We start from the raw sequence: 14738 nt of genomic DNA, 5'->3' as shown, positions 1-14738 counted from the left end.
CCATATTGTGCTCTGACCTCCGCGTGATGTATGGTTTACTTCAGGGCGATTTCGAAAATACTGAGGGAAACAGACAAGGACTTTTACAGGGGGGGAAAGAGGGGAAGGGAGAGAGAAAGAGAGAGAGAGCGTGAAAGAGTCCTCTAATTGGATCTCTCTCTTAGACCCTCTGTTGACCCTGTGAGGATGGGCTGTAATGGATGTATTCGTCATACGTAAAGGTAGGACTCAGGGCCAGATTTTCCCTCCCAGACAAACAGAAGCAGAGCTAGCATGGTGTAGTGGTTAAAGAGTGGGGTGCTTGAGTCTAGAGAACAGGGCTTGATTCTCCTCTCTTCCTCCACATGCAGCCAGCTGGCTGACCTTGGGCTAGTCACAGTTCTCTTAGGGCTGTCCTTGTAGGACAGTTCTCTTAGAGCTCCATGAACCTCACAGGGTGTCTGTTGTGGGGAGAGGAAGGGCAAGATGTTTGTAAGACGCTTTGGGACTCCTATGGGTGGTCAAAAGCGGAATATTTTGAAAAATCAGCTCTTCTGATTTCTGGTGAAATGTGTTTTATTTGGGGTGGTGTCACATGAGTGGGAAGGAGGTCTTGAATGGAGAGACAGCATTTGTTTGGATCCTGCCAGCTTTTTGTCTTGATCTCCTCCAGTTCATGAGCAACTACAGTCCAGATCCTAAGCAGGTTACTCTGATTCCATTGGATCGCAGAATCTATGTAGGGTTCCCCTTGCTTTGTTCTTGAATGGGACACCATCAAGAATGTGCTGAAATATGAAAGATCTACATTGTGCATAACTGAGCAGAATATAATGAATGTCCTGCAGGGGGCATCAGAGGAGACGTGTATTCACCATAGTTAAGACAGGAACTTCCTGCTGATTTTCAAATGATCTCTCTCTCTCTCCCTCTCTCTCTCTCTCTTAATACGCAGCTGTTTCACTTCATAAATAAAACTATTTTATTCTTTAAGCAGCCTGCTGCTTTGCTCTTTCTGCATATTCAAACTCTACTAACAGGAAGTCTAGGTTGGCTATGCATCCATACCCTTTCCATCCATCCCAAAAAGTGACCCTCTTCCCTATATGACCATTGGGAAACCTGGTAGGATCCCAACCCCTTGTGTAACTAAAGAATGGCATGTATTTACCACCTGTATGCAAAATCCGTGTTCAGTAAATCTAGTGGAGGCATTGGTATACATGTATGCACCAATATTATTCAGTTAAACTTTGGGCTTTTATTTTTAACAAATCTTGTTCCTTAATTCTAAAGTTGTGTTCTACCTTAAACAGGCTTGCATTCAGTCCCCTTGTTTTCACCCTTTTGCGTTCTTGATTTCGATTTGGGTCCAGGATATTATTGTTTTGCCCATTGGTTTGCCTGCCAAAACTGTTTGCGCATGGCAAACACGTGGATCGTCCCGGTGCGCAGCCAGAATGGTTAACCCCCAAGCTAGAAAGCAAGCCCAGTTGTGCCCCAAATGAGTCAGATGGTGCAATCCAGACAGAAGCCGGAGTGCAAGGCAGTTGAGAACGAGGCGGGACTTCTACCACCTTTGGGCTGAGTTCTTCCGGGAAGTTGCAATTCCACATTAACTCACCCGAGACTCTCCTCCTCCCGACTTCCTTCGAAACCCTGAGACACACGCCGAGCACATTCCTTTTTATCTTCCGCCGAGCTTTGCCGGCAGGTCAGCGTGTCAGCCGTAGCTTTTTCTCGCGGCTCTTCTCATGTTTCATCGCTGCCGCTATTTAAACATCGGTTTTTGTATTTAATTTGACAATCTTTATGTAGCGGCTGGCATGGTAATTCAGCCTGCTTGTCGTTCCCGGGACGCCAGGAGATCTAACTAAGTCAGAACGTCTTCCTGCCGAGCCCGAGATTTCTATTTATTGTCTGGTTCACTCAGAAAGACAAGTTGAGTTATCATTCGGTACAAAGAAGCAGAAAGGCATTTATATGCTTGAAGTACTGTATAACTGTCCTGTACGGCAGCGCAGTGCATCAGACAGCGCTTTAAGGCTCAGACAAATCCCTCAGCAGAAAGAGTTATCAAGTCCCCAATTGTTTTCTGCAACGGAGAGTAAGGATCCAGGGAGCGGACCTATCCACCCCCACCCCCATCGGAGTCTTCGTGCCTCTTGGGAAGAGAATGGCTGAGAGGAGATGATTCTCTGTCTTGGGACGGCTGGTCAGAGTGACAGACACTTACAAGCCCCCTCCCACTTGAACCTGACTCATTCGTTGGGACAAGACATCAGAATATGCAATAAGGCACTGAGGACATCCTTCACAAGCATACATCACGTTATCGATGGCCAAAGTGGTAGGAAGATGAAGAGCAGCCGTGGTTCAGTGGTAGAGTATCTGCTTGGTGGGAGGAAACAAGGAAGACTCAACCGCAGGTGGGTTGACTCCCTCGAGGGAGCCATGACTCTTGGTTTCCAAGACCTGCCCAAGGTTGTTAACAATAGGACATTCTGGAGGTGATTGATTTAGAGGGTTACCAGGGGGTGGAAGCAACCTGAAGGCTCTTAACACGCACGCATGCACTGTGAATCCAAAATGGCTTCCAAGACACTATGGGGTCATTTTATGAGATTCAAGTGGCCATTTTGTGCAGGATGAGACCGAAAGAAGCATGAAGATAGGGGTAGAGTAGAGAGGAGCAGAGTCGGTAGGGAGCTGCTTTGGTGGGTGGATTTATTGACATTGTGCCCCACTGAGGTCTACAGTTGTGTGTGTGTGTGTGGGGGGGGGGTAGCATTGCCAGACACGGATGCCAAATTCAAGGTGGGATCTGGGAATCCCCCCCCCCAAGTTACATCACATCTCCAGACCACAGAGAGAAGTTTCCTTGGAGAATATGGCTGCTTTGGAGGGTGGACTCTCTAGCCTTGTACCCCACAAAGATCCCTGCCCTCCCCCAAATCTCCAGGAGTTCCCAATTTGTTTATGGCAAAAGGGCTGCCAGCTCTGGGGTGGGAAATACATGAAGAATTTGGGGATAGAGCCAGGAATGGGCGGAATCTGGCACAGGGAGGGACCTCAGTGGAATATAATACTATTGAGCCCACCCTTCAAAGCAGCCCTTTTCTCCAGGGGAACCGATCAAGATGAGCGATAATTCCAGAGGATGTTCTGGTCCCACCGGAGAAATGCCCTCTCCCTAGATTCCCTCTCCCTTTTGTGGTCCCAACCTCCGAATTGTAATCCCCCGCCAGCAAAGCAAAGTTTGCAGAGGGCTGTGCAAATCGCCTGAATGTGCTTTTTATTTCGGTTTTTTGAGTGAAAAAAACAAATGGTTGTCACTTCCAGGCCAAGAGCCCAGCCTCCCATCGCAAAGGTCACTGTTGTGTAAACAGATATTAATGGTTAGCTGCGTAACGGGGACATAAACAGGTCACATTAATAATTAACACGAGCGGGAAAGCTGGACGCTTGGACCGAAGCGTGTGGAAATAAGGAGGGCACGGCCCTTTCTTTCGGAAAGGGCACGGACAGAGCGGGCATGAAAGCCACAGTTTCTCGCTTCTTCTTGCCAGCAGAGCCGTCTGGAAATCTGGAAAGTGGCGAGTCCTTGAATTGACAAAGGAAATGAGATGCACACGTCAGCCGCCGATTCTGGCCATGGTCCATGAGATCATCTTCTTGGCATCGTTGATCAAAGTGTCAGAAAGGAAAGGTTGGCCACCAGACAGAGGGAGAGGGCGGGGGGACCTTTCTCATCCAGGCTGTCTCTAAATATGTGGAACATCAAAGTAAACTGAAGAGGGTGGCCAACCTCCAGGGGATGGCTGGAGAACATTGTCTTTGGGGAGAAAGGCACTCCCCGGTCAACGGGGGCATTGAGAGCGAGTTTGGTGTAGTGGTTAGGAGTGCGGACTTCTAATCTGGCATGCTGGGTTTGATTCTGCACTCCCCCACATGCAGCCAGCTGGGTGACTGATAAAGCTGTTCTGACTGGGCAGGAATATCAGGGCTCTCTCAGCCTCACCCACCTCACAGGATGTCTGTTGTGGGGAGAGGAAAGGGAAGGTGATTGGAAGACGCTTTGAGACTCCTTCGGGTAGAGAAAAGTGGCATAAAAGAACCAACTCTTCTTCTTCCTCTTCCTCTTCTTCTTCTTCTTCTGTGGGCGCATTCCCCTGGCCAACATGCCAATCAATCAATTAAAAAGTATCCACCACTCTGATGATATTGAATATAGAATATCCTAATTTCGAAGGATGCCACCCTCCAGGTGGGACCTGGGGATCCCTTAGAATTATAGCTCATCTCCGGACTAAAGATATCAGTTCCTCTGGAGAAAACAGCTGCATGGGAGAGTGGACTCCGTAGCTTTATACTCCGCTGAGATCCCTCCCTGCCCCAAATCCCGGCTCCACCCCCAAAATCTCCAGGTCTTTCCCAACCCAGAGCTGGCAATACTTAGACCTCAACTGGAAATTTTTGCTGCATGGGCATTTAAGCTGCCTATTAAAACCACCAGGCAAAAATAATAAAATAAAATAAAAGGTGGAATGTTTCCGCAGCCCCCGTTAAAAGCTTCCCCCACCCCCCCTGCCTCTCCAAATAGGTCTGATGTTATTGGTTCTTAATGCACACCGCTAGTGTTCTTGAATAAATCTTTCGGTAATTCAAAAAAAAAAGAAGAAGAAGAAAAAACACCCTACAACAAGGCTCTTCAGTAAATAGTCGAAATTAAAGAGGGAGTCGGAGTCATCTGGTTTCCATTAGGATGATAAAATAGTTCACTTGAAACCTTTTACAAGGCGTTCTGTTGCGGGGAGGTGTCCGCGCATCTCACTCCATCACCAGCCGGTTGACACAAACATAAAGAGTCCTCAAAAGGCTGCCTGGGCCTCTTAATCAAAAACTAATTGTAATAGATATTGGGGAGTGTTAACACAGTGACCGCTGGGTTGTATGTCTGGGACACAAGCAGGAGCCAACATTAAACACAGCCCTGGGTTGATAGGGCTTATCACGTCTCCAAGTTAAGTGCTGCATGCCGTGGGCCCCGTATCGGCCGAGAGATTGCTTTGTACCACTTTGGGAGTTAATTGCAACCCTCCGACTCACCTTCCCGTACAAAATTTATGATATTGTCAGGAAAGGGGGGGGGGGGAGAGGCATTGAAGATACGGGACCGGGTGCCCCAGAGTTCACCCAAAACTACAGAGGGCTCCGACAGGGGAGAGCAGGGGAAGACAAGAGGGTATTCACTTTGTCATGGGAATGAAGTGGCTTTCGAACTCCCTGCCAGAATGGAATCCGTCATAAGTCACGGGCCCTGCAAAGGAAACCCTATTATGGGAACCTCCCCACCATGCATCAGAGAGGAGAGTTAGGGTGATATTTTCGGGTGCCCTCTCAAGCTGTATCCAGATACCATGGTATACTGTACCAGGAGAAAGTAAGAGCAGGCAGTTGTAAGCCACTTTGAGACTCCTTTGGGTAGTAAAAAGTGGGGTACAAATATACAGCACTACTTCGTAGAATCATAGAATCATAGAATCATAGAATCATAGAATCATAGAATCATAGAATCATAGAATCATAGAATCATAGAGTTGGAAGGGACCTCATGGGTTACCCCCTTCACTATGCAGGGCACTCACACCCCAATCGCTCATCTACTGTAACCTGCCACCCCTTTGCCTTCACAGAATCAGCCTCTCCGTCAGCTGGCTCTCCAGCCACTTCTCCTTGTGGTTTAAATTGTGTTTTTCTGTGACAGATGGAAGGAACCACTCCTGGTTGCTTAGAAAGTACAAATTTCATTATTACTTGCCACACATGATAGGGCTGCCAGCTGCCAGGAGGGACCTGGAGATCAGCTGGAAAGGGGCTATGGGTCAATGCCAGAGCAGCTGCTTGGCATGCAGAAGGTCCCCGGTTCAGTCCCAGGATCTCCAGTTAGAAAAGATTGAGTAGTTAGTGCTAAGAATGTTGAGTAGTATAATACAGCCTGACATAAGCAGATCTTGGATATAAAGCTGGGACAGATGGGAGATGCCATTGAGTAAAGCAATGGCCAACCTCCTCTGATTCTCAGTTGCCTTGAAGGCCCCAATTACCCTGGAGGCTTCTGGTGGCCAGGACAAAGCTGAGCCCCTAAGGATGCCAGCCTCCAGGCGAGGCCTGGGGATCCCTCGGAATTACAGCTCTATCCAAGACAACAGAGATCAATCTCCCTGGCAAAAATACCTGCTTTAGAGGGTGGATTCCATGGCATTGTACCCCACTGTCCTCCCCAGAATCTACATCTAAATCTCCAGGAGATTCCCAACCTGGAGCTGGCAACCCTACTCTCCCATCCCTGCCGGTGGCTGAAGGGACGTGGTAACCCTATAAGCCATGCTGGCAATCAACAGTGTCAACCACAGACCCTAGGGATGCCAGACCCCTGCTGGGACCAGGGGAACCCTCATTTTGGCATTACCCTCTCTGGGTTTCAGAAAGTGGGGGGAAATCCTCACCCTCTGAGCCCCCAATACTCCCCCCTTCTGCACTCCCCGGGACCAGGAAGAACATCCCTACATGCTGATGTCACTCAGAAATGATGTCACCATGCCCGGGTCACTGGAGGTGATCCCCTGACCACAACTCTGTGTTTTGATTCTGATTTTGACCATTGAGTTTTCCCAAAATTGTAATGGTAATTTTAATATGGAACAAAATGTGTTTATTATTGTGATTTTACTTATGTATGTTGAAAACTGCTCTGAGTCCATGAGGGAAGGACAGTATAAAAATGCAATCAATCAATCAATCAATCAATAAAAGACAGGTATCTCTAAAAGCCCGATATCTCAAAGAAGATAATTCTTTGCTCTAAAAGCTGCATCATTTGGACGTTACAACACAGTTTACTAATTTGCTACTAATTTACTTTCTCCTTGTTTCTGTACTATTATGATCCTTGTTCCATTGTTTAGGAAGAGCACCTGCACTCAAAAGCTCACCCCAATTTTGGTTGGTCTTAAAGTTGCCATTGGACTCCAATTCTGTTGTGCTACTTCAAACCAACACGGCAACCCACTCGAATCTACCCCCGATGGTTCAAAGCCTCCTTCATGTCCCCCCCCCCCGTCTAAACAGCATCTTGTTATTCCCCTCCAATACGGCCCTGCCATTTCTCTCCCCCCCCCTTTCACCCTTTCCACCACTTTTACTCCTGTTTCAAACAACATAATTAAAAAGGGATTCCTTGAAATGGAGACACACACACACACCCCTCCCCATCGACTCCGGAATGCCTGCACTATCGAATGTTAGCTGTCCTGTAATACCCAATTATGGTCTCTGAATGGGGTTATCCTAGGAGGGGGAAAAAAATCTTCTCCTAGGCAAGAACGTTTGGAAAAAGGAGGGAGGAACCCTCAGTCTTTTCTGGCTGCATTGGCTAAAAACCCGTAATTACCTCTAATGTCCAGAAAGAGACTGAGGAGAGCAGGGTGGGGAGAAAGAACTCAAGGCCACGATTTAGCTCACTGAAATGGCTGCTGGCTAGAAGGACGGGCTTCTGTCCCCCCGCCCCCACCCGCTGCTCCTATTAGTTTACAGTATAAATGGGAAGACATTACATAGTTTGAAATTTAATTAAAGTAATTGACTGGATTGCATTTTGCAGTCCTTACCGTCATTAGCCGCCCTGACCCTTCTGTCAGAAGGATGTGCCAGGGATTCTTTCTCGAGGGGTATTTCTTAGGAATATTAACCTCTTCGGCAAACGCTGACGACAGATTAGAATTCATTGGAAGCATTTTATGGGAGGCGGGAGAGCTCGGCGGATCGCTGCACTGGGCCGGATTACCTGTTGTGAAAAGAGCCCCCTCGAGCTGGGCTCCAGAGCCCCTGCTGTGGTCTTCAGCGCCTGGAATTTCTCATTTTTTTTTTTAAAGCAAGCAACAACACAAGACTTTGAAGTTAAGGTTCCAGGTGTCCACGACAGCTGCTGGTGCATCAAAGTCGAGGCGGTAGTGGCCAGTTTCCAGATGTATGCAAATGGAAAAGACGGGAAGTCCAACCGGCAGGGAAAGCAAAAAGCCAAAGACCACTCTCTGTAGCTACCTTTGTGTGCTCACGTCGCAGATACAATAATGTGCATGAGTCCTAGCAAAACAGGGGAAGGAAAGCTCAGCGTGGACTGTATCACCTCATGTCCTGACTCACGGGACATCAAGTGACACCCCCCTCCTTTCAAGTGGGTCACTGTGTTGGTTTGAAGCAGCACAACAAAATGAGTCCAATAGCACCTTTAAGGCCGACCAAGATTGATTCAAGGCATGAGCTTTCAAGTGCAGGCCCTCTTCCTCTGACGAAACGGAGCAAGGATCGTAAGCGTACAGATATAAGGCAAAAGCGGATTGTGGCAAATTAGTTGACTGTGTCACAATATCCCATAGGATGCCATATGACCCTTTTTTGATCAAACAGCTCCTTGGTCCTTTTGAGTTCAGTGGCAGTTTGCAAAAACATTGGAGAACTAAAACTGTCCCTGCTAGCAATTAATGGCAGACACTGTGCCTGTTGTGAAAAGAAATAATTAGAAGAGACGGGTTTTCCCTACTTGTTGTTTTGCACTGTGCAATAATGTCTCTGCTGTCAGTCCTGGCAGGCGTCCTCAGCCTTGGCAATTCCGGCTCAGCGCCGCAGCCGCAGCGGTAACATGGCTGCCCATGAATGGCCAATGGAAGAGGCAGAGTGGCTGCCCCTGCTTGGGTTGCCTGGGCTGCCAACCTCCAGGTGCTGCCTGGTGATTTCCCTCTATTACAGCCAATCTCCAGACTACACAGGTGAGTCCCCTGATGAGATCCCTCCCCTTGGCAAACCCTTCTCGAGGCTCCACCTCCAAATCTTCCAGAATTCCTCAGCCTGGAGCTGGCAACCCAACAAACACAGACACTTAGATGTATTTGATCTGTGGATCAGTGTGGACCCGTGGTTCAGCTCTGGACGAGAATCTGAGACGCCAGAGTTCGAATTCCCACGCTGCCATGCTCCAAGCTTGCTGGGCGGACGTTGGTGGCAGTCAAAAATTTCTCATCCTAACCTACCTCGCGGGGTTGTTGTTGTTGCAAAGATAACGTGAGGGAGAAAGGCATGAGGTGAGCGATTTGGGTAGACCCATCCCTGATGCAGTTGCTAACCTCCAGGTGAGGGCTGGAAATCTCTGGAATTACTGCTGTTCTCCGGACTACAAACATCTCTTATTTTATTTGTGGATTTATTGAAAACATGTATTCCACAGCTGCGGGAGAAAATGGCTCCTACAGAAGGTGGACGGTGTGGTATTACCCCCTACCAAGGTCCCTCCCCTACCAAAAACTCACCCTCCTGGGCTCCACCCCCCAAAATCCAGGTATTTTTGAACCCAGAGTTGGCAAGGCCAATTGAGGAGAAAAGTGTCGACAAAAGAAATAAATAACACGTCCCCCTTTTGTTGAAGACTAGCCTCCAGTCTCCTTGAAGGGGTGTATTTCGGCTTTGCCGTCCGTCTCCGGAGCAGCTGGCTCCCTTTCCGTGCCTTCCCTTTTGACAGTGGCGCGGTGAAAGTGGGTAATTGTATAACCAGGGTGGGCTGCGGCTGTGTACAAAGACTCTGGTTCCACAGGTGTGCTCCCCTGTGCTTCTTGTGTGCCCACAACAAACAATTCCGGGCCAGCATTTGATACCCTGAGTTTTATCAGCCGCACACCTGTCTGAGACTGCGGAAAGGAGCGAGAAAGGGAAGGAGGGAAGCAAAGCAAACCTTTTCATTATATTCTCCAAGGTGCAGGCAGGCCTTGTGTAGAATTACACCACTCACCGTGAGGTAATGGAAGCTCTCAAGCTGATTTTTGTTTTCCCTCTTTAAGGCACATGCATGGATGTGTGTGTGTGTGTGTGTGTGTTTTCCCCTGCACACTGTGTTAAGGAATTTTACAAAGAAGCATTCTGGTGGGACGAGGGGAGACTTAGCCCTGAGAAAGTGGAAAAAGTGGGCCAAAAATCTCCTCACCTTTCTCTGTTGACATATAGCAAGATCACTCCCCTGGCAAAATCAGATTTCCACTTGGACGGACCTGACTGGACCACAGGGCTTCAGAAAAACTCCAAAATGCACCTTTAAAAAAAAAGTATCCTTCCTTTAAATCACAACAGTTGACTCTAAGCATTCTTGTCTTTCTGGATTTGTCGGCATGATGCAAAGATTAAATATTCATGGCTAACTCTGGATTTGAAAGCCGAATTTTATGGGGCAGGGGGAAAATATATGGGCAGAGACAGCCTCCCGGTTGTTGCTCTTGATATGGTTTCAGTGTGGCTGTAAAATGGTGGCAGCATTCATGGATTGGGCCCCTGGACACCATAACACATTCCTTTTGGGAATAGGGTTGCCAGGATACTCCTGGCCATTAGCAGGGTGGGGCAGGGGGGTTGCCAGCTACAGGTTGAAAGAATCCTGGAGATTTGGGGATGGAATTCAGGGGGGTACAATGCCAGAAAGTCCACCTCCCAAAGTTTCCATTTTCTCCATGGGAACATGTCTCTGTCATCTGGAGATGACCCATCATTCCAGGAGATTCCCCAGGCACCACCTGGAGGTTGGCATCCCTATATGCAAAACCATATCCAATGCTGCCCTGGTCTGAAAAAAACAGACTCTAATAGTATCATTTGCTCTCATAATCCTCCACTCCAGTGAGTAAATTAATGATTCCCAGATTTTTTAAAGAGGTTACATCCGATGATTGTTTTATTTGATTTTGTGGCCACCCCCGATTGATTGACAAAAACCTAAAATATGCAGTCGAAAACAAACCAGGAGTGTTTAACAAGCCTCATATTTCATTGAATTAGGATCAATAACCTCCATGGGGTATTGCCGATGAACGAAATGTACCGATCATTTGATGCGGATAATAGGAATAATTTGCTGATTTAAATCTCTTTCTTTTGCACGTGGCCGAAGGGTCAAAAACACCTCCCTAGAAATGGACCACATAACATGTACTTTTTCAAATAAAAGGGCCTAAAAATTAATGGCTCTACTTATCAATTACCAATTAATTACTTGACCAATTATTGCAATGCCACTTGCAGATTTGCTTATTTAAATCCTTTTACATTTGGGCCCCAAGGCAACATATACCTCTTTCTTTAAATTGTTTTTATTCAAGGGCATAAAGATTTATTTTGTCCAGATCATTTTTCCGTGACTCACAAGACCCCCCTTGTGACACGAGGGTCAGAAACCTGGCATTGAGGAGAGCTACTCTGGCACGTAAAAGACGGTAATTCTTCATGCACGGAAGAATTTCTTCTCAAACATTCCATTTACAAGTCTTAAGAAAACCTCCCCAAATTGGCAGGCGGTTTTGCTTGTCCAGCAAAACAGGACTGTCAGAGGGGGTCATGATAGATAGCTCCAGACTGACCCTTTTAGAAAGGATATGTTCCTATTACATTCCGAGAACCTTTCCGATCAATAGTCCAACTCGACATTTCTTTCTTTAAAAGAGAGACCAGTCTTGGGAACTATTATGAAAGGAGGTAAAGATGTTTTCAGTAGCTCCTCCTCTACATGCAGCCAGATGGGTAACCTTGGGCCAGTCACAGTTCTTACAGCACATCTGGCAGGGCAGCTCTCTTAAAGCTCTCTCTGCTCCACCAACCTCACAGCGGGTCTGTCGTGGGGACAGGAAGGGGAAAGTGTCTGTAAGCCACTTCGGATGGGGAAAAGTGGCATATAAGAGCCAACTCTTCTTCTTCAGTAATATCAGGGCTCTCTCAGTCTCACCCACTTCACAGGGTGTCTGTTGTGGGGAGAGGAAAGGGAAGGCGATTGGAAGCCACTCTGAGACTCCTTCAGGCAGTAAAAAGCGGGACATAAAAACCGATTATTCTTCATCCAGCAATAGAAAGCGGGATATAAAAGAACCCAGATACTTCTCCTCCTCCTCCTTCTCCTCCTCTTTCTCCTTCTCCTTCTCCTTCTCCTTCTGGAATATCAAGTGAGGTTCTCTCTTCAGCTGTGGAGGCAGAAAGTTATCATGTTTGCTATATAAAAGAGACGGTAAAACAAACTTTGAGTCCAGCGGCACTTTAAGAACAACCAAGTTTTCCCCTGGGTCTAGGCTTTTGTGTGCAGGCACGCTCCTTCCGTCAGTGGTTGTCCCCCCCCCCCTTTTATAAAAAAGGCACTTAACAATCGCTTCTCATTTCGGGCAGCGGAGAGACTAGAAACCAGTGGCGTGCAATCGCGGCCATATTGCTCTTTACTTTTCTCCCCGTCGCGCGCGGCACCAGCTTGTTCCCTCAAATTAAGACAATATGCTTATAGGCAGAGGCCTCATAGGCTATCCATCTTCCTTTTCCCCGTAATCTGGCTCCCATCAACCTGAAATGAAGCCATTTCTTCTGACGGTGGCTGATTAAACACAGAGTAAACCTAGATCTCGGAGGAGGCCGTAATGATTCTCCGCAGACATAATGTCACTCCTGCACCTGCAGCTTTCAGCGTTTGCCCGTTTCCCTCGTAAAAAGAAGCATCTGTTTGGGAGAAGTGTTATCTTTTTTTTATCATTGATGGTTATCTTTCGGTTTGAATACACCTCTACTGCGTCGGGGATAAATTACAGGCTGTTGCAAAGGTAATGAATAGGCGCTCCGGAAACGCTCCGGTTATCGGGGGGGGGAAGTGGGTGGGTAGGATGAGAAGGGCAAGGGACCTCTGGCCAGAACAGCTGGCGGTTTGCAGAAACCTCTTAGAATCTTAAAGCTGGAAGGGCCCATAGAGGCCATCTAGTCCAACCCCCTTCTCAATTTCATAGAATCATAGAGTTGGAAGGGACCTCCAGGGTCAATTTCAATCTCAGCTGTGAAATACCAATGCATTTCAGGGATTGGAGGAGGCCAGAAGAGTTCGTATCTCTCTATGTGTTCTGATCCAGTGCTCATCCACCCCAATTTCAAGAAGAATGCGGTAGGGATGCCAGACTCCAGGTGGCACCTGGGAAACACACAGAATTACAGTTCATGTCCAAGCTGCAGAGATGAAAGAAAATGGCTGCTTTGGGGAGGGGGTGGACTCTGTGGCATTGTACCTCATTGTTGTCCTCAGGCCCCATTCCCAAATCTCCAGAATTTTCCCAACTTGGATCTAGCAACCCCAGCCCCCATCTTCCCACCTGTTGCTGGCCATCCTAAAACACAGAGAAGTTGGAATTTCTTTAGCAAACCTTTTAAAACAGAACAAAACAACGGTCTTATTGGGTGATGGATGTCTGGAATCAACTGCTCACTAAAAAGGAGGTATGGAACACCCCAGGTTCAAGGTCCGTTCTTCCGCTGACTCTTGTAAGTACCTGTATGGGAGATCACCAAGGATGTCCAGAGCTGCAGTGCAGGTTCAGGCAATTGCCAATCCACCTCTGTTCATTTCTCACCTTGAAAACTCACCTGTGTCTTGAGAGCACCTCCCACCCTGACCTATGAACGGCATTTGACCCCCCTGGAGAGTTCATAGCTAGGCAGGGGTCAATCCCAGCCCAATGCACTGATGCTACAGTGTACCGGTGCTACAAATGTTTCAGTTAATATGTTTGACAGTCAAGCAGATCTCCTTTATGGTGCTCAAACATGAGCCAGTCACTGGATCTGTTCCATTTTGCACTGAATGCCTCAAAATCCGTCAAACAGCTCTGAATGGTGGTTTCATTTTGTTTGGCTTGTGGGGGGGTTTGGGGGATTTCTTTGCAAACCTGCAAAACATTTGTGAAAAAGCTGCAAATCCAGATTGGCAGCCCTTACCGTCCCAAAGGGCCATTTACCCGAGCAGCAAACAGTTGGATTTTTAAATGGCTGATTTATGATTTCTGACGATTTCACGGTCGGTTTAGACAACTGGCCCTCCATGACACCCCACTAGTCCAAATCATGTCAACGTCAAGGTGTCCCAAGACGACAACCGCATGAACCAACTCCCTCATCCACAAGCCAAACCAAAATTTAGCTTTTTAAGCTCATAGACCTGCTTTAGAACCTTGGCTTTAACTCCATCCTCGCTGCCTTTACCAAAATTCTTTTGAGCATGGCCCAAACCACCATGTGGAATATCCACCATGTGTGTACTTTAAAAAGTGCTTTCAAGTTGCAACCGTTGTATGGTGGCCCCAGAAAGGGGCTTTCAACGCAAGGAAGAAGCAAAAGTGGTTTGACATGGCCTTCCTCTGCAGAGTATCTCTTGATGTTCTCCCAAGTATCAGATCTACTTATCTTCTGATTTATGGTGGACTCATGTAAGTAGCTTTCAACACAACTGAGAAGCAGAGGGGATTTGCCACGGCCTTCCTCTGTAGAGTATCTCTTGGTGTTCTCCCAAGCATCAGACCTGACTTATGGTAGACCCCAGCAAGTAGCTTTCAACACAAGTGAGAAGCAAAGGTGGTTTGACATGGCCTTCCTCTGCAGAGTATCTCTTGGTGTTCTCCCAAGTATCAGACCTGACTTATGGTGGACCCCAGCAAGTAGATTTCAACACAAGTGAGAAGCAGAGGGGATTTGCCATGGCCTTCCTCTGCAGAGTATCTCTTGGTGTTCTCCCAAGTATCAGACCTGACTTATGGTGGACTCCAGCAAGTAGCTTTCAACACAAGTGTGAATCAAAGGTGGCTTCGCTTTGCTTTTTCTGCAGAGTCTTCCGTGGTGATCTCCCATCAAAGTACTAATCCTACATTTATTTA

At 47.4% G+C, this 14738-nt stretch overlaps 1 long non-coding RNA gene across 8 annotated transcripts in view; it reads right to left on the bottom strand.

The window, feature by feature from the left end:
* The window catches only part of LOC143827649 (uncharacterized), an 89874-nt gene that overhangs the window by 11905 nt on the left and 63231 nt on the right, over nt 1–14738 (bottom strand). For 5 of the 8 annotated variants that reach the window (XR_013227375.1, XR_013227376.1, XR_013227374.1 and 2 more), the window contains exon 7: nt 10720–12026. The exons of 1 other annotated variant lie outside the window; for it this stretch is intronic. This is a non-coding gene — a long non-coding RNA (uncharacterized LOC143827649). Of the gene's footprint in view, nt 1–7649; nt 12027–14738 lie in introns of those variants that run through there. 2 more of the 8 variants (XR_013227372.1, XR_013227373.1) reach the window with 2 other exon arrangements.

Source organism: Paroedura picta, chromosome 18 (assembly GCF_049243985.1).
Source record: "Paroedura picta isolate Pp20150507F chromosome 18, Ppicta_v3.0, whole genome shotgun sequence".
Taxonomy (NCBI): domain Eukaryota; kingdom Metazoa; phylum Chordata; class Lepidosauria; order Squamata; family Gekkonidae; genus Paroedura; species Paroedura picta.
The sequence above is the reverse complement of the archived record's forward strand: the minus strand, read 5'-3'. Positions and strand labels throughout refer to the sequence as shown.